This window comes from Protopterus annectens, chromosome 8.part0 (assembly GCF_019279795.1).
Source record: "Protopterus annectens isolate FY-2018-M chromosome 8.part0, PAN1.0, whole genome shotgun sequence".
NCBI lineage: Eukaryota > Metazoa > Chordata > Ceratodontiformes > Protopteridae > Protopterus > Protopterus annectens.
Genome location: NC_056741.1, coordinates 708,804,151 through 708,818,741, shown reverse-complemented (window position 1 = coordinate 708,818,741; position 14,591 = coordinate 708,804,151). Strand labels below are relative to the sequence as shown.

The window sequence follows — 14,591 nt, the reverse complement described above, 5'->3', positions numbered from 1 at the left end:
AGTTATGAATTGTGTCTTTCTATGTTCTGTTGATAATGCCAGTGTTGTGCTGGCCTCTGCTGCAGTAGTGCCAGATCATATGCATTTATCTGAATGAGTGCTAGTAAGCAGGGTAAACACATTTCATTCATTATCTCAACTCACCTGCTCTTTTACCCATTAAACTGTAAGCAGTAAACACCATAATACATACAGACAACAGTAAATGGCACTTTACACACTTCCTAATCATGTCATTTGTAATTAGTGAAAAAGTATTAAATTGCATGCCTTACCAGTAAAAAAAAAGGATACTGCACAACAGTTGGCAATGAATTACAGAGATTCATGCCTTTTCCAACAAATTTGTGTTTGACTCTGTTACTCAAAAATGATTTTACTTTAGTGGTGCTTTACTTGGACTGAATGCAGGTGAATGCAGCCAAGTACAGAGGGCTGAGGAAAACTGGTACAACTTGGAGCGGACTTACAAAGTTACTGTTATGCAAATAAGGCTCAGCCACACTGTACTTTAAGAATCACGCACTATAGCGCAAGTCTGGTATCGCTCTTACAGGCGCAAGTGCAATTGGCTCAATGTACTTACAGCTTCCTCCACATATGATTAAACATAACAGAATTAAACAAACTTAGGATAATTAGAATATGTGGATCTGCTGAGGGCATTTCCATGTAAGGCAGCATTTTACTGTAATCAGCACTAATCTTGCATACAGGAGTAGCACTTCTGTTTGTTGAATGCCCTTGCAATTCTGTGAACTATGGAACTATGAATACCACCATTTGTTATGCACCTTTCTTACATCAAAAAGGTGATTTAGAAAACTCTTTTCCACAAATTCAGGACATAATCACAGCTCCCCAAGTACAATAAAATGCCAGCTCCATGTTTGCCTCCTCCTTGTATTATGCTCCTGGTATCCCTTCAGAACAGTAAGAACTTTCAACCAGCACTCATTTCAGATTAATCTTAAATTATATGCCTACTGTTTCTTCCTAATTTCCACTATTCAGAATACAGCTTCACACAGCCCATTCTGCAATAGGGGGTTAAAGCTCACCTTTACGGAAATTTAAAAAAAAATTTTGTAAACTCTCAAACACTAATTATCACCACATAACCCTGTAGGCTCTAAAATGATCAGTCATATGCAATCAATCAGTGAAGGGCTGACAGCTAGTTGTTGTGTCTTTCGGCTTTTCCCGGTTAGGGGTCACCACAGCGGAACTCCAGTCCACTAATGATTGGCAGTTGATTTTTACATGCAGAGTTGCCAGCCCTGACGCACAACCTTCAACGAAGGTACGCCCATTCACGCATGTCTCCACACAGAAGATGCTTTATCTGAGAATCAAACAGGACGTCTTACTGTGAGGCGACAATGCTACCGCAGCACCACCACCACAGTGTGTGCTTTTAAAGTGCATGTACTGCTAAGCTGTTAAAACTGTTTATTGTACCAGTGTCTTGTTCATTTTGTGAGACATTCTAGCTTCCTCCTTTAGTGAGAGTAGGACATTTGCTAGTGTTCCAAGTTTTATTTAAAGCTGTTTTACTGAATGGCTGTGACCTTTAAGTTGTGCTATGTAGCATGACCTGCCACCTATTTGGCTGGGCTGCTTTGTGCTGCATTTCTTGCTATGCACACTTTTATTTGACTGTCAGGTTCTAACCATATTCGATGTTTCTGTGTGTCCCAACCACATCAAGGATTTTTTTTAATTTAATTCAATATATGGGCTTTTAAAGTGCATTTACTGATGATATGTTAATACTGTACCAGGATTTTGATCATTTGAGACACTTTACAACTTTTTATTTAGTGACAGTACTAAACTGCTGATGGGCATTCTGTTTGCTCCGGGCTTAATTTACAGCTGCTGTTCTGATCTGAAGTGACTGGATCTTTTAAACCGTGCTACATAGCAGTACCTTCTGCTCTTGTCAGCTGGGGTACTAAGAACTGTTTCCTTGCTACACACTGCTGCTTGAATGACCACTTCTAAATGGATATGAACTTGCCTCATTATACATAGAAGTGGAAGCATGTTGCAGTTTACAGCTGAAATTAGCTTGCCTTTAAGTGGTTATTACTGTTATCTGACATTTTCCACATTCATCTGCATCCCCTTGCCTCCTCTGCATGGTTGTTAAAAGTTGTTACTGGTGGTACAACTTTGATCTAAGCTGAAATGACTTGTGCATTGCTGCTGTTCTTTATTTACAGAATTACTTGATGATCCAAGCTTTCCTACACTTCCTTAGGCACTGCAGTAGCTGTGTATATATTTTTTTCGTTTTCTGCATGTTATTTGCTTAAACTGTTTCTGTTGTTATAACAGCTCCTTGCTACTTCCAGACCAGTTAACAGCCACAGTGATCAGCTACTGATCTCTTCATTTGTCTGAGATTGGTACAGCTCTACCTGTCTTTACAAAAATCTAAATTCATAAACTACTTAACAGATACCTTACCACTGATGCTTACAGAATAACCTTACATGCTACTTTAAGCATTCGTCACATTGTTCAGAATTTATTTAATGAACCATATCCAGCCAGCATTGAGCTCTATGCATAAACCAGCTCAGTAAATTCAACACATTGCTCATATTTCCATTAATGATTCACATCAAATATTGAGCTATATATACAGAACCAGCTCAGCACATTGTCATTCCATTGCATCATTGTGAACATATGCCTCAAAATTCCATGTTTAACAAGTCAAGGTAACCAGAAAGTAAATATTAATAATAACACAGAGACTTCAGATGAATTAAACTGATTTGGTTTGTTCCCAGCCTTTTCAATCCTTTTTCTAGCCATCCCATCCCACCTTAACCCTTCTATCTATCCTGGCCCTACCTGCCCCCCCCCACCCCCCCCCCACTGAAACCTGACTCCGAGCTGACCTCCTCAGACAAATGGCAGCTTGCTGCGATTTGGCTTGCAAGCTATTGTTCCCTTTGCAATTAGGCTAGCTACTGACAGTGATCATATCAGCATGCAACCAAGCACGTGGCAACAAGAGTCTGATAAATCCTTGTAGCAATCACTGTGAGTCATCCAAGTTTACTAGTTCTTTAAAATGTGTGTTTTGTGTCATCCTAAAACCAATCAGTGTGGCACTATTCATACCAAGGATTTGAACTATATGTTTTGTGGCATCCAAACCAGCCTTTCTTCATTACATTGGTGGAAACTGAGCTTCAAAGTGCATAGTGAGTGGCATCCAAACAAACTTTTAGTTATGTACTCACCATAACTTCAGATGTTTGGGATCCATCTCGCCTACATTCTGAATGATGGGTTCGGAGCCGATCCCTCGGCTCCGACTCGGCACGCTTATGCCAAAGAGCGAAGTCTCTTATTGGCTGAGCTTACTATATCCCAGGATGCACCACCACCAGTCCCCCAGATCTAGTTTGTCCGCATACATGCACACATGCATACCCTGCTTATATAACATCGTCAGATGAAACAAGATAAAAACAGTGGAGCTCAAAACCGTTCAATCTCTTTTGATCTGCAAGGCAGGGGAAGGAGGGTGGGTATCAGGAATGTGGCGAGATGGATCCCAAACATCTGAAGTTATGGTGAGTACATAACTAAAAGATGTTATGTGATCCTATCTCGCCTACATTCTGAATGATGGGACAGCGTCCTAGCACCTGAATCCTGGGTGGCTCACTGGAAAACACTCCTGAGTACCGTGGAACCAAATGATGCTCGTCCTTTAGATGCCACATCCAATTTGTAGTGGGAAATGAAAGTGTGCGGGTTAGACCAAGTAGCCGCAGCACAAATTTCCGATATAGCGAGCTTGGAATGAAAAGCTATAGAAGTAGCCATAGCTCTGGTAGAATGAGCTTTGATAGATGATGCAAGTTGTTTATTCAAGAAGAGTAGGCCTGAGTTATGCAATCTCTGATCCATTTTGAGATTGTAGCTTTTGTGATGGTTTGGCCCAATTTATTATCTGAGAAGGACACAAACAACTGGTCTGACTTACGGTTGCTGAGTCCTGTCTAAATAGAAGCGTAATTGCCTGTGAACATCCAATTTATGGAGAGTGTATTCTGCTTCATTAGAGAATTTTGGAAAGAAAACTGGTAGCTCTAGAGATTGTTGAAGACAGAAACTAGAACAGACTTTTGGGACAAAGGATGGATTAGGCCTAAGTGATACTCTATCCTTGTGGAAAATCAAGTACGGTGGTTTAATAGACAGGGCTTGAAGCTCTGAGACTCTTCTTGCAGAGGTAATAGCCACTAAGAATGCCGTTTTCCAAGACAGATATTTTAATTCGCATGTAGCAGCCGGTTCAAAAGGGGGAGATGTTAATGCACGAAGCACCAAATCAAGATCCCACGGAGGTGCAGGATGAAAAACTGGTGGCCTTAACAAACTGGCACCTTTAATGAACGTTTTACATAGTCTGCTGCTCATCAAAGGAGGATCCGTGGATTCATGGAATTTAGATATAGCAGCTAATTGGACTTTAATAGTTGAGACGGAAGATCCCTGATTAAACAGGGATGTTAAGAATTTCAAAACCTCTGGGACAGGAGCAGTGATAGGGTCTAAGCCCTTGAGTTGAGCCCAGATAGCAAACCTCTTCCACTTACTGAGGTACAATTTGTTAGTGGTGGGTTTGTGGGCCGAAGATAAAATGTGAACAACTTCCGGGTCTAGTGTGTGCCTTCTAACTAAGGTTGGAAGTGGAGGAGCCAAGCTGTCAATTTTAGAGATTGAAGGGACTGATGCCACTGTCCCGACTGATGGATTAGCAAATCCGGGATCAGGTCTAAGGTCCACGGATCGTCCACTGCATGCTTTTTCAGGTAAGGAAACCATATCTGACGAGGCCAGTACGGGGCAATCAGAATCATTGAAGACCCCAGTTGAGAAGCTTTTTGAATAACTTTTGGAAGGAGTGGAATTGGAGGAAAGGCATAAAGTAGCCCTGTTGGCCAAGGTTGTGCTAGAGCATCCATGGCTGGAACTTCCTGATGTGGAATCAAGGAGAAGAACCACTGGCACTTGGTGTTTTGTGGAGTTGCAAATAGGTCGCAGCACGGCGTCCCCCATCTCTTGAAAACCTGGGCTGCTACTGTGCGGTTTAGAGACCATTCGTGAGGAGAGAGAATTGTCCTGCTTAATTTGTCCGCCAATACATTTGACTTTCCCGGGATGTGGGTCGCTACCAAGAAGCGGTTGGTAGCTACAGCCCATTCCCACACTCTCATGGCCTCTCTGCAAAGGGGGTACGATCTGGTCCCTCCTTGTTTGTTCAGATACCAAACCACCGACATATTGTCTGTGTGGATGGCGATGATGCCCTGAGGAAGAAACTTGTGTAAGGCCTGTAGGGATAGAAGTACAGCCCTCATCTCCAACACGTTGATGTGGAGAAGGGCTTCGTCCGGAAGCCAGGAGCCCTGAACTAGCCTGCCCAGACAATGCCCCCCCCACCCTATCTGGGAGGCATCTGTCGTCAGGGTAACCACTGGAGGGGGGAGAACAAAGGGTTTTCCCTGATCCAAGTTGGATATCTGAAGCCACCAGCGAAGGTCCCTTTTGCATATTTCCGTAATCATGATGTGATGATTGAGGGGAAGATCCTGAAAGGACCATTGAGTTGACAAGAGCCACTGAAGAATCCTCATGTGTAATCTTGCTAGAGGAACTAAAAGAACCGTGGCAGACATTGAGCCTAAAACCTGTAGGACCATCCTGGCTGGGGCTTTGGATCTCGAGATTAGAGCTTGAACTTGGCCCTGTAAAGTTCGGATCCTTTCGGCAGGAAGAAAGACGCATCAATCTTGAGTCTATCTCTGCTCCTATAAACTTTATGCTGAGAGGGCAGCAAAACAGACTTTGACCAATTGAATGTAATCCCTAGGGAAACACCCAGGAGATGGTGGCTTTGAGGTTGTCCATTAGTAGATGCCTGGTGGTGGCAGTCAGGAGCCAGTCGTCGAGATAGGGAAACACTTGGAATCCAAGACTTCTCAGGTGAGCCGTCACTACTGCCAAACACTTGGTGAACACCCTGGGGGCTGTGGTGAGACCAAAGGGCAGAGCACAAAATTGGTAATGACTGACTCCCAGGCTGAAGCGCAGATACCTTCTGGACGCCTGATGTATCGGTATGTGATAATAGGCGTCCTTGAGGTCTATGGAGCACATCCAAACATCCTTCTCCAACAACGGAAGAATGGATTGTAACGTGACCATTCGGAATTTGGATTTCGTGACGGATTGGTTCAGTCTGCTGAGATCCAACATTGGTCTCAGGTCCCTTGTCTTTTTTGGCACTAAAAAGAACCTGGAGTAATTTCCTGATCCGATCTGGTCTGTGGGGACCGGTTGGATGACTCCTTTTTCTAGCAGCTTTAAAGCTTCTGCGGCTGCTATTTCCCTTTGACTGGGTGGTGGGTCCGGGATTCTCTTGGACGGTGGAGGTGAGTATTTGAATGGGATGGTGTAACCTCCGGCAATGATCCGAAGCACCCATCTGTCCCGAGTGATTGACTCCCAGGCATTTAGGTGCTTGGCAAAACGACACCCGACTGGCTCCGGAGCAGCACAGCCGGGCAATCCCTCATGACGTGTGGGAGGCTGAAGAGCCACGAAAGGACTCGCGGTCTCCAGAATTGCGGGGCCCTCTGCCGCCTCTGGGACGGCGTCTCCCTGAAAAATTACCCCGCCCTCTGCCTCTGGACGGGGAATCTTCCTGCTGTTGGGAGAAAAACTTGCGAGATTTTCGGAACCACATTTTCCCTCCTTTAGCCTTGGGGTAAGGCCGAAGGGAGTGGAATAACGGGCACCTACGGCAGATAACGTTTTTCCCTCTTGCTCACAGCGGGTAAGGGTGTCTTTCACCTTGGGTCCAAACAATGATGACCCATCAAAGGGAGCGTCGGCGAAGGAAGACTTGAAGGCCTCCAGAACTGACACAAGCGGAGCCAGGCTTGTCTGAAGAGCCACGCCTGTGCCTGCCGCTCTACCCGCCTTCGGCCGCATAGGAAATGAGCCTCATGGACGAGTTAGAAATTGACGTAAGGATAGCCAACTGAGAGCTAACGGACTGGGCTAGCTGCTCAGGTAGGTTACCCGAAAGGAATCTGACAACTCCTTGACCAGATCCCTCTGAAGCCTGGTAAAATGTGCCAAATAATTCAGAGACCTTAAGGTAAAGGCCGCTGAAGTCAGGGTGCGCTTCCCGTACCTATCCATACTCCTAGACTCCTTATTAGGAGGATGGATGGACGTTGAAGCCTCTGCCACGTCCTGTTGTGTAGCAGATGCCACCACCATGGCATCTACAGCCACGCCTTTAGTAAGGAACTCCTTCTCGGGGAGCAGATAAAAATTTATTCGGAGGAGAGAGGACTCGTTCCACGGTATCTGGATGTTCCGACCCGCGTCGACAAACTAAATCCAGAAGCTCGAAGGGCGGAGACACCCAGGAGGCGGAGGGCTGAGCCCCAAAGGCCTTGAGGAGCACTGATTCGTCAGCAGAGGGGGGTTTGGATATCCAGCCGCCTCGTTGTTTGAGGATCTCTAAGATGTCTGCAAATGAGACATCATCCGAGGACGACTTCGGGGACCCCTCCGCATCATCCATATCAGTGTCCGATGTAATAGACTCGGGAGTCCACGTGCTTCCTCTTGCACGATCTCTTCCTTGGGGGTTCCTCTGAAGACAACTCCGAAGAACCCTCAGGAGGAGGGGAACCCCCACTGGGGGTAACCTCAGGCCTCGGGGCTCCGCTGGCTACGGACAGGGGAACTGCCAAAGACCCAGTCTCCACGCCCAGGGAAGGTGCTGGTAAAACCGGAGAGATGGCCGAAGAGGACTTGGCCAAGGCACTCCTCATGGCCCTGAAAGCCGGACCCCCAGAATCCTGGGAGTGTCCGGACTCTGGAGCCGTGATAGCCGACGGAAGTCCCGCAGCCGAAGCACCGAGGGGGAGGCTCGGAACCGAAAGCATAGGTCCCGAAACATCACCCCCGGGTCCAGCCGAAGAAGTCCGCGTACTAAACTCGGACCCGACGGCCCGGGTTGGAGTAAGGGTCGGAGCCGACCCTGCGATCTCCACCGGCTCCAACAGCACCTGCTCCGACGGAGCCGTGGCGGTCGGAGGAGGAATGGCAACGGGGTGGGCCAAGGTCATCGGCTCCGAAACCAGCTGGGTCGGAACCGAAACAAATTTTTGGAAGACTGGGGACTGGAACAGTCTTTGGAGCACCCTGTCTATATCAGAATCCGACATCCTCGAAGACCGAGAGGAAACAGAACGGGTTCGAGAAGGCCTCTCCATCGGCCCCAAAGGGCTAGGGGACCGGCACCGAGGCGACTCGATGAGTATCGGCGCCGAGGGAATACTCACAGCAGATTCCATCGGTGCCGAGGTAGACTTCGGCGCCGAGGAGGAAGTGTCTGAGCGGGCGACCCTTGTCGGCTCCGAGCAGTGGAGCCGGCGAAGGTGACCCGCCTCGATGCCCCAGCCATCGGCTCGAAGCCAGAGGAGTCGATACTGGTGGCATCGAGGCAGACCGTTCGACCTCGGCTCGAAGTCTTTGGAGCCGAAGGAGAGGCCTGCCTAGGTCTCTTGGCAGTCGGATCCGACGGACTGGTGGGAACCGAAGCCTTTTTTTTTTTGGCAGGAGCCGGAGAGGATGCCAAGGCTTCTTCAAAAGAGGGTTTAATTAACCCCTTAAGAATCAATTTATTTTTCCTCTCCTGGAGGACCCTTGAGGAAAAAGCGTGACATACGCTGCATGACTCCTGCAAGTGCTTTGCCCCTAGACAATATACACATAGCAAATGATCATCAGTAACAGACATCTTAAAAGCACATTTCGAACATTTTTTAAAGCCCGAAGGCCTAGGGGTTTGAGACATGATGTTAAACAACTTCTGACAGAAAATTTAACTACTATAGATTCGCTTGTGACAAAAAAAAAAACCCAAGGCTTACAGTAATAGTTTAAAACACAACCTTAGCTGTAATGACCGGGAACTCTAACCACTAAGGCTTGAGACCCTGGAAAGTTTACAAAGGTTGGCCGGAAAGGCCCTGGATTGTAAGGGGGGCCGAAACAAACTCAACCCAATCACACACAATAAATTTCACACTTCAAACGTACACAAAGGAGCGATAGCCGTTAAAACAGCTTTTGTGATATAAAAGAGCAAAAAACTGACAGAAAAAGTAGTTAGTAAAAGCTACTCAGCCCAGCCAGCTCGAGACCACGTCTTCGCAGGGAAGCGGCAAACGAGATCTGGGGGACTGGTGGTGGTGCATCCTGGGATATAGTAAGCTCAGCCAATAAGAGACTTCGCTCTTTGGCATAAGCGTGCCGAGTCGGAGCCGAGGGATCGGCTCCGAACCCATCATTCAGAATGTAGGCGAGATAGGATCACATAACATCTTCCTATCATCTGCTGGTTGCATCTTGGCCTGCTACTCTACAGTATGCTGTGTGCAATTTCTACTATCTGTTCAGCCTTTCATTCTAATCTTATTAAAAAAGAAATTGTGTATTGCTCTCATTACTTTCAATGCTTAAAGTACAAAACTATAGCTGTGTATTACTCATACATTTGAGCATTTAATTTATATTAGCCATTTAGCCCTTATTCTGTTATTCTTCTGAACTTACATGCTGTACCAAACTATATCTGTGCATTATTACTGGATTAGTGTGTGTTATGTAATTTCTTCCCCGCATGTTCAAGCAGTTGCTGGATAAGTGTAAGCACATCTTTGTCTCACCTCCTCCATAGCAAAATTTGGTATAATATACCATTCCTGCCATTGGTAATTCAACCCACTGGCAAACGTGGAAGCCTATTCTACTTCTAAACCTCCTGCTGCCAGTCATACTGCACCCTGCATTCTGAGACTGTAGGAATTGTCTAAGGTACAGCAACAATCAAATATTGCTGGACCAACATGACACAAATAGCAAGAGGTGTAATAACCTGTATAACCTGGAGGCCAACCTCTCACTTCCTGCAGATGGTAGGTAAATAGCATAAATTCATTCATTCCACCACAAGATTATACCAAACCAACATATGCTACAGTTCTTTAAAACCGGTCTCCCCAGGCCCCCTAAAATTAGGACTACACTGCTTTAGCAGCAATCCACTAGCACAACTCCACCATACTCACAAAACTCAGTGAGTCACCGGCTGCAGAATACAAACCTTCCATCAAGTCTGTGCATCCAAGTAAAAATGTCATAAATAACTCATTACTCTATTGTCATGCACACTGACTCTACTCCCACTACAGTGGACAAAGACAAAGTAAGCTCTTCCCTTCCCAGTGCCAGGATCCATGACGTCATCATAACGTTACTGTCCTTCAAAAACAGGACAATATTACTTATGAGCTGGTAGTGGTGCATGTAGTAAGTGTGCACAATTTCAGAAACTCACCCCAAGACAACATGCAGAAAGACATAGCTCTATCTTGCTATGCATGTGTTAAATGCACGCAACACTAACATTCTGAGCGGGACCCTACCTTCACCCAGAGTGATGCTGGATAAAAAGAGAAGATCAATGGCTCATTCCATTGGGATTGAGTATGTGTCAGTTTGGGACAAGATGAGACAGCCCACCTTGTTTCATCAAGGATGCACCTTTCAACTCAATGGATTCCACATATAGATCAAAGCAACTACTGCTGCTTAACTGTCTATTTTAGGCACTGTTCTTATTCTGGAAATTCCAAAATAACACTCCTGAAGTAAATTTCAATCTGATCCACATCAAGGTTGCTTTCTTCAAAGACAGAAATCTTGACATTAAAATGGCAGACCTCACAGCACTTCTGCAACTTGGATACTTCCGTTTCTGTGTTACAACAGTGACTCGGTTTCAGTGTAAAAAGAACACCATCTCCTTTACCAGAACTCAGCAGCTACGATGTATTCAGACCAGCTGGAAAATGCAAGGGAGTATCGAGATTTGTCACAGACTTATCTCTAGATTGATTCCCTGCAACAAAGACAACTTAACGAACTTCATATTACCCTAAACAAGACAAGCTATCAGTTCATAGCCAGTTATAGGTCACTTTCCATGTCGAAGAAGAACCATAAGAGAGTTCTAAGTGTGCTTAATGAACAACCTGTATATAAAATACCTTTCAGTTGGGTGATTTCAACTACTCATTTAATAACTGGAACACCTGTACCACAAAGGTTGCATATGTAAAATGATTCATTGACTAACACAATACTAACACCCTTGTGCAAACAGTTAACCAGCCACCAAGAGTCAACATTTTCTTGATCTCATCCTCACTGACATCACACCTATCTGCACTACTCCTAAAACTATCTTCCTGCCTGGTCAAACACAAATGCAAACCATTATTCTTCTCCTTTACAGCATCTAAACCCACCACACCAGACATTTCTAAACTCAATTATTTTTAAAATGACAGGCATTTTAATTCTACATGACGATTTCAAAATTCTTTTGCAAGACTTCCTGCCCCATGTAGCCACAATGGTCACTTATGCCAATGAATTTTACTCCCATCTAACAGCATATACCAAGTGATTCCAATCACAACCAAATATACTGGTGGAATGCCAGCATATACAAGCTCAACAGTAAATGAAAACAGCTGATTAATGCTTACGATAAAACCCAAAAATCTACCCACATTAAAGAAATTATTAAAAATATCAGCAAAAGTCTGAAAGTTATCATAAAGAATTAAGAAATAACACTCAGCAATGCTATTTAACTCATAGTGGTATTATCCACTCAGACTCTAAAGATGCTGCTAATTCACTTACAGAAGCATTAAATCTTAACTTTATACCAGAAATAGTCACTGACGTTTCACAAATTAACAAGACCTACCCGCATTAAGATTATTACAAACAACTTCAGAATTATAATCTCGAAATCTAAAAACTACTTCCAAGAGCACCCAACAATATACCTGGCTGCTTAATCAACCAAACACATGCCTAAGCCACACTGTTCAACTCACATACAGCCACAGGCTATGTTTCTGAAGTGCAGAAATGTGTTACTGTTACACCACTCCATAATGAGTGTCTCACCTTACATCCAGGGAAATACAGACCTATCAGTCTAGCAAGCCTAATTTGCAAAACCATGGAATGCTCTGACAAACAAATATTGCTCTTGAGCCACAACAATATGGTTTTGTCAATGAGACATGATGTCTACTTAACTTAGTAAACTACATGGTGGCTATGTGGTGCATATGGCATACCTGGAACTGGACAAGGCCTTTGACACTACTCCCCAAGCAGAAGTTCTAAATAAGCTTAAAAGCCTAAATGTAGACCTTTATGTCATAACCTGGATACCAAACTGCTATCCTTGGCTTATCCTTGAGCTTTGCTATAGGGGTTATATCCTGATAAGAAAATCACAGCCAGCCATTTTCCAAAGCTTCAGGGAACCTTCCATGCACTTAAACTGTTAGGCAGCTCAAGACACAGGTCTAAGTGCCAAGCCCTTCAGAGCTTTCATGCCAAAACAAAGGGAGGCTGACCTTTAAGAGCACATAGAAATAAATGCAACCACAAACACACACCCTTGTATAATCAAATAAACAGGGAATTGATGGAGGGAGCGGCTACTACAGCACTGATCATATGAACATCTATTATTATGATAGGTTTACTTACATCTGTACTATGTTCATCAGACTGATCACTGCACCACCGTCTTGGCTATATGAGTAAGACTGCCCAAGCTTACCAAGTTTGGGAGGTGGCAAGGAAGGGCCCAAGATCCCCTAGAGAATTGTCCTAGCAAAGCCTTATCTAGACCTAGAGAAGGAATCAAGTTTGTAGTGCTCAGTAAAAATATGCATGGAGGACAAAATTGCGAGTTCTAGAATACTTCTAGAACCCAACCCATTCCACTAAGCCAAGTAGCCAAAGCCCTGGTAGAAAGAGCCTTAACTCTGCCTGGAATAATTTTGTTGTACTAAGAAGAACAGTTAATAGCCTGAGACAGCAATTTGGAAATGGTCTGTTTTGACACAGGTTGTCACTTACTAATTTCACAAGGAATAAGCAACTGATCAAAGACCTGAAAAATGTTATCTCAAGATACTAAATGAGTTGTCTGTGGACATCCAAGGTATGGACTATACTTTCCCCTTCATTTTTAGGTTCAAAAAAGAAAACAGAGAGGTGGATACTTTCGCTTAAAGTAAACTTGGATATCACCTTAGACATAAAAGAATTAGTTCTCAAAGAAACGCTGTCCCTATGAAAAAAGAGACAGGATTGACTCACCATAAGAGCGTGCAACTCAGATAGATACTCTTTTTGCAGAGGTTAGATCAACTAGTAAAACAGCTTTCCATATGAAGAACTTCAAGTCTGCCAGATGAGCTGGTTCAAACTGAGCAAGTGATAACTTCTCTAACACAAAATTTAAAGTCCAAAAGTGGTATCACCAGTTCACTTGGAAGGCTCGTATGCAAAACCCTTTCCAAAAACATATTGACAAGATTATGCATTGAACGAGAAGGATCCATGGGCAGACATGCTGAAATGGCCAATAAAAGAACCATGATGGAGTGGCTAAAAGATAGCAAATCACACAATTATCGTAAAACCAGAGAAATGCTAGCCCTGAATGGGTGCTGGCGGGCCAGTGTTAGCATTTTGGGGGCCCCCAGCAAGTACCAAGTCAGGGGTTCCCTCATACTCCCAATCAAGTGTCACCCTGTTACATCTCCTAAAGCAATGTTTTAGTTCATGCTGCAAAGTTTTAGGAGTAGTAGACATACCAACCTACAGCTACACTGCTCTGTGGTACCATACTATCTTAGCCCATCTCACAGATGGACAATCTGACTGGCATTTAGCTGCAATGATGTTACATTGCAACCACCACATGTGCAGGTCCAGTCTTAGGTGAAATGAAGCCGTAGGCAAAGGCCTTCATGGCACCCCCTCCCCTACTGCCACACACATACACACACACATTACACACACACCTTCTTATACTCCACTTTGTCTGTACCCAATCCCAGACTCCCCACACCATGCACATTACTCTTTACTCATCAGATTTATTCCAGAGGCCATGGCTTTCTAGACGCTCTGAAGTACAGCTCAGAGTTACTTTTTTTAAACAACCTTTTCATTCAGTGATGGCCTGAATAAAAAAAATATAACAATGAAAAGAAAGAAAGAAATTCAGCCTTGCTGTTCAACATTAACTTCCCTTACATTCTTTTAACACAACTTGATTGGGTAGGAAATAAATGAATTTAGCCGGGGCAACCAGCACCATTAGGTTATATATGCTCTGAGATGTAATTTAGAGCCTTTGCTGTACTGGTAACCTGTACAAATATTATAAGAAAAGAAATTCAGACTTATTTTTTATTCTTTCAAGGAAGACATAAGTTGCGTCCAAGGCTTAATGTTGATAGCTGACAAAACAGATGGCCCAATTCCAAAATACTTACTCCCAAGTCCATTTACAATGACAGCAGGTGTTTTAGAATCATCGCCCCCCCTGCAAGCCTGTTTAAAGAAAGGCCTTA

At 44.3% G+C, this 14,591-nt stretch overlaps 1 protein-coding gene across 2 annotated transcripts in view; it reads right to left on the bottom strand.

The window, feature by feature from the left end:
- GON4L (gon-4 like) overlaps positions 1–14,591 on the bottom strand; it is a 3,426,849-nt gene that overhangs the window by 2,451,097 nt on the left and 961,161 nt on the right. The window lies entirely within an intron of this gene.